Source organism: Misgurnus anguillicaudatus, chromosome 18 (assembly GCF_027580225.2).
Source record: "Misgurnus anguillicaudatus chromosome 18, ASM2758022v2, whole genome shotgun sequence".
Classification (NCBI taxonomy): domain Eukaryota; kingdom Metazoa; phylum Chordata; class Actinopteri; order Cypriniformes; family Cobitidae; genus Misgurnus; species Misgurnus anguillicaudatus.
Window position 1 is genome coordinate 35,689,338 of NC_073354.2, and position 9,186 is coordinate 35,698,523.

Genomic DNA, 9,186 nt, shown 5'->3' on the forward strand with positions numbered 1-9,186 from the left:
TATAGAAACATGAACATAAACACAGTATATGTATATTCAATCTAACTTCCTAAATGAACGTGATATAGCTCAGATGTGTTCATATATACAGATCAGGTCAGGTCTCAACTCCTCCCCAGCTGTATACGTAACTAACTAATACACAAACATTGTGACTCATGAGATTTCAATAAAAAAACTGAACTGTGTATACTCAATTAAAGGTCAATGGAAGGGTTAAAGATAATATGGTGGCGCAATTACACAAAGCCCTCTCACATGCGTCGCGTGTGCAGCTCAGACATTCACATAACCCTGCTTGCACAGATTGCACGCAGGTATTTAACTGCCCCCAGCAACAACAGTGAGAGACTAATTAGTGCAGCATCTCATGTTTTTAATGAGAAGAGCAACCGTCTTTCCAGGCAAAAAGCTAAGCATATTTTATTCTTAAAAAAGACCTGCCACGTTTGCTTAAATAAACAACAATCCAATTTTCTGTGTGTATATAGCAGTTAGAATAAAATGTGCATAGTACTGCACAACTGTGTTTTGCTAAAACTTATTAGGCTATATGTTTACAGTTTGAGTTTGGATTAAGTTCTACTGCTGTTTTACTGTTTCACATGCTCTGACGGAGTCTGCGTACCGGGCTTGTGGGGAGGCGGCCTCAGCCTTACATGCCATGGCTTTGTTGCAGGTCCATCAGGCTAAGGCTCTGAAGGATCTGCACGAGGGAGGTCATGATTCGGCGGTCTTTAAAGACCTACGTGCAGCTACAGATCTGGCGCTACGTGCGACCAAGACTACCGCACAGGCGTCGGTCGTGCTATGTCCACCCTGGTGGTCCAGGAGCGCCACCTCTGGCTGTGCCTGGCGGACATGCGGCATGCCAATAAAACCCGGCTCTTAAATGCCCCGGTGTCCAGGCCGGCCTGTTCGGCGAAGCGGTCGAAGACTTCGCACAACAGGTCTCGGCCACCCAGAAGCAGACTGAGGCCCTTGCTTACATCATGCCGCGCCGGAAGAAGCCAACACCTGCCCCGTCAACGTTGGCACCTCTGTCTGCCCCTCGCCGATGGCATCCTGCAATGGCGGCTTCTAGGAAGCGTGGAACCGGCCGTCAGCAGCCCGCCCCACCCGCTAAGCCTGGTGGAAAGCGTAAATCTAAGCGGACCTGAGACGGGCGACCTGGAGGTGGAGGGGATCGCTCTTTGGGAGATGGTGAACGCACCACTCCCACCCGGAGGAGGAACGGGCGGTAAATCTTTGGTTTTCTTTAATTTCTGTCCCACCGGTTTTTCAGCCAGCACCCACACGACCACAAAAAGAGTGAATTCCTCTTCCTCTTTCAGGTCTTTAGACGCAGTCGAGAGCGTCAGATGAGCTCATAACCCTCATAATCCTCCCTCTCCTCTTTCGCCAGCGGATGTGTCGAGCGCCTCGGGATGTCTTCATCAGAGTCTCCCCCCAGCCATCCATCAGCGGAGTGGGGTGAGTGCTCATTTATACAATATACCCCCACACAGCTGGCAGAGAGGTCTTCGCAAATACGCATTTCCCCCAGTGAGCCTCATTGCGCAGACTTTGTGCAAAGTCAGAGAGTATGAGGAGAGTATTATTTTAGTTGCTCCATATTGGGCCACCAGGAGTTGGTTTCCAGAGCTCACCCTCCTCGCGACAGCCCCTCCCTGGCGGATTCCCCTGAGGACTGAGGAGGGACCTTCTGTCTCAAGAAGGGGGCACATTATGGCACCTGCGTCCCAATCTGTGGAACCTCCATGTGTGGTCTCTGGACGGGGCACGGAGGTTCTAGGTGATTTACCCCAGGCGGTATCTAACACCATCGCTGCAGCGCGAGCACTGTCTAAGAGACAGGCTTACATGCTAAAATGGAACCTGTTTGTTGACTGGTGTACTTCTCAATGAGAAGACCCCCTGGAATGCTCTATCAGAATTGTGCTTTTATATCTCCAGCACCGCTTGGAGAAGAGGCTGCACCATCTACTATTAAAGGAGATATTGCAACGATATCCGCACACCACGCACCGATAAACCGTAGATCAGTGGGTCAGCACGATCTGGTCATTAGGTTTTTAAGAGGTGCACGAAGGCTGAATCCTTCACGCCCTTCCTCTATTCCTCCTTGGGACCTGTCCATGGTGCTGAAAGCCCTGCAGGACGCCCTTTCGAGCCTCTGCGGATGGTGAGTATTAAGTTTCTCACTATGAAGACTTTGACTCCTCGCATTGGCTTCTATTAAGAGGATAGGGGATCTTGATGCATTTTCGGTCAATGATTCGTGCCTTCAGTTCGGGCCGGCTGAATCCAGTGTTACACTGAGACCCCGGCCGGGCTACGTGCCTAAAGTTCCCACCACTCCTTTCAGAGATCAAGTGGTGAACTTGCAAGCGCTGCCTTTGGAGGAGGCAGACCCAGCCATAACTTTGTTATGTCCTGTACGTGCATTACGTGTGTATGTGGATTGGACTCAAACCTTTCGCACCTCAGAACAGCTCTTTGTTTGTTACGGTGGTCAGCAGAAAGGGAAAGCTGTCACTAAGCAGAGGATGTCTTATTGGATTGTAGACACAATCGCCCTGGCTTATGAGAAACAGGGCATTGCTTGCCCTTTTGGTTTGAGAGCCCATTCAACCAGAAGCGTGGCTTCATCTTGGGCTTTGGCTCGTGGTTCCTCGCTTTCAGACATTTGTAGAGCTGCTGGCTGGGCGACACCTAATACATTCACTAGATTTTACAGTGTTCGTATTGAGCCGGTATCCTCTCGAGTTTTCTCTTCAGATCAGTGAGAACTTCTAGGAACGGCTCCTGTGTCGGCTTGGAGCCTTTCTTTTTGGTGCTACAAAACCGCACCACTGTGGAAGGCAGTTAAGGCAAAAACTTTACAAAAAACAGTTTTTTGTCTCCTCCACCGCTTGGTGGCCAATGTTGCGGAGCATCGGCTGCCAGCCTCTCACTAGATGTATCCTTAAGAACCTGGGTGAGGCTAGCGCCCACATTGCGCCCCCTAGTGGTTCCTTTGTGAGTATTTTCGTGGAAAGTTTCTGGTTTACCACGTTTCCCTTAGCGGAGCTCGTTCCGCACCTCTCTAGTATTACTAAGAGAGTTTATATGATAGACCTCGAGTCTTTGAACCACCACCTTAGTGGTAGACCCCTAGAGGGCACTCTTTCCACAGCGATCTTAGTTCCGCCTGATGAGTTCGCTTCCCAGTTCGCCTAGTTCACTATCGTGGGTTAAGGAACAAGTAGTGACCGGCCTCTGCTTCAACCCCATTTCTGTCTCCCTAAAGAGGAGAGTCAGAGGGTTTACGCAGGCACTGGAAGGGTCAGCTTCAGTGGCGCTTTGGTAGGGATTCCCAATTCGTCGGTCACGACCGAAGGCGGGGAAGGGAACGGAGACGTCCCGTCGCCACAGTTTGCTGTTCCACTGCTGATTTCGGCCAGACCCTTTCCTTCTGTCCAGCTTTCTCAGCAAAAATAGCTGATTTGATAAATGCACCTGCCTCTCATTAAATACCTGTGCGGCGGGGCGGTGCTGGCAGAAGCAATTATCTGCACGCCAAGTTCATTGGCGTTTTAAAGGTTTCTCGAAGTAGATAGGTCCCCACGAAGCGGTTCCCAATTCGTCGGTCACGACGTGACGTCTCCGTTACCTTCCTTCAGGGAACGAGGGTTACATATGTAACGAGACGTTTTCTTGGCTTGGTGCCAAAAACTGTTATTTTTCAGTAACGAGGATGTTTTCAGTTCTGAAGCTTGCAGAATGTTCATCTAATTATGATGACCTCTTATTTAACAAAATATCACGTCCTTAAACAAATCGATTATTTGATTCACCGCTCCTTTAAATTAAAAAAAAAAGTTAATTCTGTGAAAAAAAATATCTCATTTTTGTCCATTAGGATGAGTCAAAGCAAATATTTTACCCATTGTTGTAAAATATATCAGCTGCTCAATTGGACCATAAAATGGACCATTCCATCATTGCTCAGAGGAACAACACAATTTGATTAAAAATTTGATTTAAGAGGAGTAAAAATATAAAGAAATGCAGTAAAGTTTAAGATGCTCAACTAAAATGATGTGAAATGCTTTAGAATGGCAACAAAAAGCCAAAATACATGGAATAAAACTAGTTAAAACTTGGGATGGGTATTATCGATTAATTAATTAATCGTTAGTTGACTGAACTTATTGATCGATTAACAATTAACTGATAAGCGCCTATTTTCCTGAGAATGTAAATTTCACTTTATCAATAGTGTCTTCAACACAAAAAGCAAAATATTGCTTAAATACACTAGTGTTGGGCGATATGCCCTATTTTGAGATCGTCCTATCGTCAGCCTGTGAGATCGGCGATACACGATAGTATGGGGGGGGGGGGGGGGCGTGGCAGTAGTTTATTCATTTTTTTATTTGTTAATTTTATACTAGATGGGTGGACAAAAAAGAACAAGAGCAACACCGTAATGACCGCAACCTTCTTAAAACTGATGCCATTAATGCGAGCGCTTCATGAAAACCCTAACAATGATTACTTAATAACAGTAAAAACATCTGCGCGCACATACAAACAATTCAATGCATCTGTTTAGTGCTGTTGCAGAAGGCTACACGTGTCAAGCAGTGGTGCTCTCATGAGGTGCCTTTTAAAACGCATCGGTCCAGCGGAACGCAATCATATTTTAAACACAATCATATTTTAAACACGAGGGACGTGTTGCTGCAACTCATTGAAATGCATATCATAAGTAAGGGATAATGTAGAGGCAGCCGGTAGTTATTGGGAAATAAGCCCCGACAGTGTGATCAGGACCCGACGCGAAGCGGAGGGTCTTGTATCACACTGAAGGGGCTTATTTCCCAATAACTACCGGCTGCCTCTACATTATCCCGCTTATTACACGGCTACTTGCCACATAAGAAAAAAACTGGACATGAATATGAATTTGAAACATTTTATTGGCATATTTGTTTTAAATTAACATTTTTATCCTTCTGCGAAACTTTGCACAGATGCATAAAGTGATCGTAATACCTTATTAAGATCCGCTGCTTCATACTTGTCTGTCTCCATTTTTTCACTTTTAGCCAGTCTTTGAGAAGTTTTAATGCCCATTCTGTTTTTTTGTGTGTGTTGGCTTCGTAGCTGTCATGCTCTATTTTGTCAAGTTCAGTCTCAGTAAGCTGTCTGTGTCTTGTCGTGGTTGTCGAGTGTTTGTCACAAGATGGCGCCAAACAGACAGTAATCTAATCTTTATTGATCTTTATTGGCGCGGAGCGATTTCACTCATGCAAGTAGTCCGGCTATGCGTTATTAATTTGTAGCGGTTATTATTTGAAAAGAACAAACCTGCAAATGTCTCAACTGACCAATCAGAATCAAGCATTCCAGAGAGCCGTGTAATAAACAGGATTAATACCTAGTGATCTGACTTTGGACAGCGCAAGCCCCCTCTGCACGTACGGGAGAGTGAGAGAGGCGCCAATATGCAGCGGGTCATATTTTAAAAAATATTTTAAAAAAGTAAAGTTTGCCTCAGCTCGCATGAAACGCATTAAACTGAACAAATACACAAGGATTACAGTTTAGTTTATGGACAGAAGCGAGAGCGCGTGCACGTGAGACAGAGAGAAGCGCAGCTGCTCATGATGCGGCGTGCTGGATTTAGTGCTAGAAGGAGTCCAAGACGCGCGCATTAAGTGCAGGTACGTGCAAGAAGGAATTCTCTCTTTACAAGCTCTCCGCGTAAAGTGAAGCCCACAAACCTTCATGCGAGGAAAAGCATGCATTGTGGATTAGGGCTGTCAATCTTCCTCTATTATCCCATTCGAATTTTTTATTCATTATTTTTTTTAATATTCGATTTATAATCGATTATTTAATGCTCAAATTTGACTTATTAATATTTACTATGTATCTATCTAAACACATTGTAAAAACGGGCTTATGCTTTGCCAATGCCACTATGAGCTCGTATAGTTGACTTGTTTTAAATTATGTCCACTAGAAGACATTGCAGTATTACTAATAAACATGTAATTATTTAATAACAGGTGATAGCTTTCTTGCTAATTAATGATTAAGCTTAGACACAAAATTAACAAAGTTGTCAACTTTAATGAACAATTTCATTATCAACGCAGTTCTCTTTGTTCTCGTATGAGGGCTGCGTAGATCGCATCATTAGTTATACAATACTTACACGCAGCACACACATCCCCTGGCCTCCAATTTCACTATTCTTTTTTTATTTAAACACACCTTAGAGGAAGTGTGATCTTGAACAAGTATTTTGTTACTGGTCAAAAAGACAAACTTATCCAAACAAATTAGCATTAAAGACATTCCCAAAACGATCGCCCATTTCACTGAGAGCGGTTTTCTCCTGACACTGTGTCCTCTTCACCTTGGCTGCTCCATTCTCGTCTTCGTTTTCTCTTTCTCACGTACCTCCTGCTGCTGGTCTCGTTTCAAATGAATTAGCCGATGGAAACGCGGGTCGAGGTAGCTAGCGGTATTTAACAGCATAAATGCGTTAGATAGTGAACACATAAAAAAAATTAAATCCCATTCGAATAGTAGTTTTAACATTCGATTAGTATTCATTTTTTTAATATTCGTATTATATTCGATTACTGAAATTCGTTTCAACAGCCCTATTGTGGATGTAAATGTTAAACTATGATGATGATAATAATAATAACCATTCGCCAACTATCGGCATGACTATCGCCATGAAAGCCTGCCAATGGCGATATGTCTGAAGATCAACAATACACGATACTATTGTCTATCGGCACAATCCTAAAATACACTGAATAAAAATGTGGTTTATATTGCTTAACTTTATGTTTTATCGTTGTTTAACAAAATATATATCTGCAGGAAATTAAAATACATAATAAATAGTTGTACACTGGTTGACCTGTTGCATGTGAAACACTGCATCATAAAATACATTTTAAATAAAAATCTATATGTCATGACGCGGAGGTGAAGTGAGGACACAAACGCAGAGTTCGGCAAATAAATAACATTTAATAATAAAATGGGGAAACAAAAACACGAGGAGTAACAGGGTAGCAAACACAGAAACATCCAAACGTGACACAGGAAACAGACTGGGTTGTAATGACAATCATCCGGCGACAGGTGTGAAACAGACAGCAGTATAAATACACAAACACTTAACAATAAACAGGTGTGATGAGGAATCAGTCCGTGAATTGTCCAGGTGACGTAATCGGAGACACAAACAAAACATGACACGGACTAGCCATGACACTATATGGATAGGCTTAGGCTACACTACATATATGGGTGGTTTCCCAGACTGGGATTAGCTTAAAACAGGACTAGGCCTTAGTTTAATTATGAAATATAACTAGTTTGAATAAACATGCCTTACTAAAAACATACTGGCGTGCATTTTTAAGTAAAAACAAAAGGCACTGATGTATTTTAAGATATGTCAGTGCATGTTGTTTTCAGTTTGGACAGCTCTTATATTTATTTTAGTCTAGGACTAGTCTAATCCCTGTCCGGAAACCACCCCTTTATAATCTATCTGGTAAACTACTTATTTGAAAAACTTGAAACATTAGCAGCAGCACTTATAATCCCCCATGGTCTCAGAAAAGTAACCAGGGAATATTGAGACGGATACTCTGTAGCATGGTGGTGTATTTGTTACACATCAATGAGATGCACTGTGAAGCTTTGAAAAGTCTTATATTTATATTCACAAAATGTATCAACAAAACATTGCTTGTAATTAAGAGACAAATTATATGAAACAAATTTTTTTTAAAGCAGCAAACAAAACTTAAATTAATTATTTCTGACCCACCCTGTAGTTAATGCCCTCTGCTTTCCTGTGATCACATACTCGCCTTCTCACCTCAGCAGCTAACTCGTACGACTCCATGCAAGTTAAGAAGGTGGTATCTTAGCGAACTCATAGAGCTGTTATACTTCACCATAGTACCGCAGAGTTTATGTCACAAGTGACTTTTAGGGGCGGAACCAAAAGATAGGAAGAAAAGTTCCGCCCGGACCGATTTGCGAAAACACCGCCACTTCCGGGTAACCCCGGGGAACCCCAAATCAAGCGTAAACTGTAGCAGGTGCACCAAGCAACGTGGCGATCGCTGATTGGGAGATTCGGATCCCGTGGTGAGGATAAAAGCGGCTTCCAGAGACAGGAAGTTGTTGTTGTTTTGGGCCAACGAACGTACAGGCGGGACGAAAGACTGGAATATTGCAGCAGGGGTTTACAGGCAGCGGTATTGAGCGTCTTCGCTATGCGAATGAGACGAGCTTTGGAACAGGTTTGAAGCAAATGAATGAAATTGGTGTGAAATATACTTACCGGTGGTATGTGTTTACACCGAAGGTTGCTGTGGAATATTGATGTTCAGATGGAGTGAAAGCGTCTCTCTTGGACACTCGGAGGAGAGCTGAAACGAAGAAAGAGGAGGATTAAGGACGTCTGAATAGTGAGTAAACTGCAGTAGGTGTCCTGTCACTTACCTGTGCAAACGAACGTAAAACGTTGTCTTGGAGTGTGTGTCTACACTGAAGGTTGCTGGGAAGTATTGATGTTGAGACGGAAGGAAAGTGTCTCTCTTGGACACTCGGAGGAGAGCTGAAACGAAGAAGGAAGAGGATTAAGAACTTCAGAATAGTGAGTAAAGTGGAGTACCTGTCTTGTCATTGTCCTGTGTAAACAAACGTGTAACGTTGTCTTGGAGTGTGTACAGCTGTCTAGCGGCCCCATCGTGGAGAAACGGGTGGGCGAGCCGAAGCAAAGTGAGGCAGCTGGGCGTTGTGGACGGTCACCCGCCACCAGTGGATCATTGTCTGCGCAAGCAACCGAATTCCCCTCTGGGGCCAACCGCCATTCGAGTGTGTAGTGTGGACCCTATTAAAGTCACCGACGTGTGTGTAGTGCAGTGGGGTGAGTTTACCTTTGACGTGTGTACACCCAAAGCTTTGCAGCGTTGCAGCCCCCTTCAGGCTGAGAGGAGCCCGGTAGGAGAAAACGTGAACTGCCGCAGGCGACAGCCATCTAATACCTATCTGCCTGTCCGTAACGTCGACCCTCGGCTGTAACCTGACGAAAGAGCAGTGAGAACGCCAGTAAAGGTACTGTGGGAAAGCTGTATTTTCGGAAAG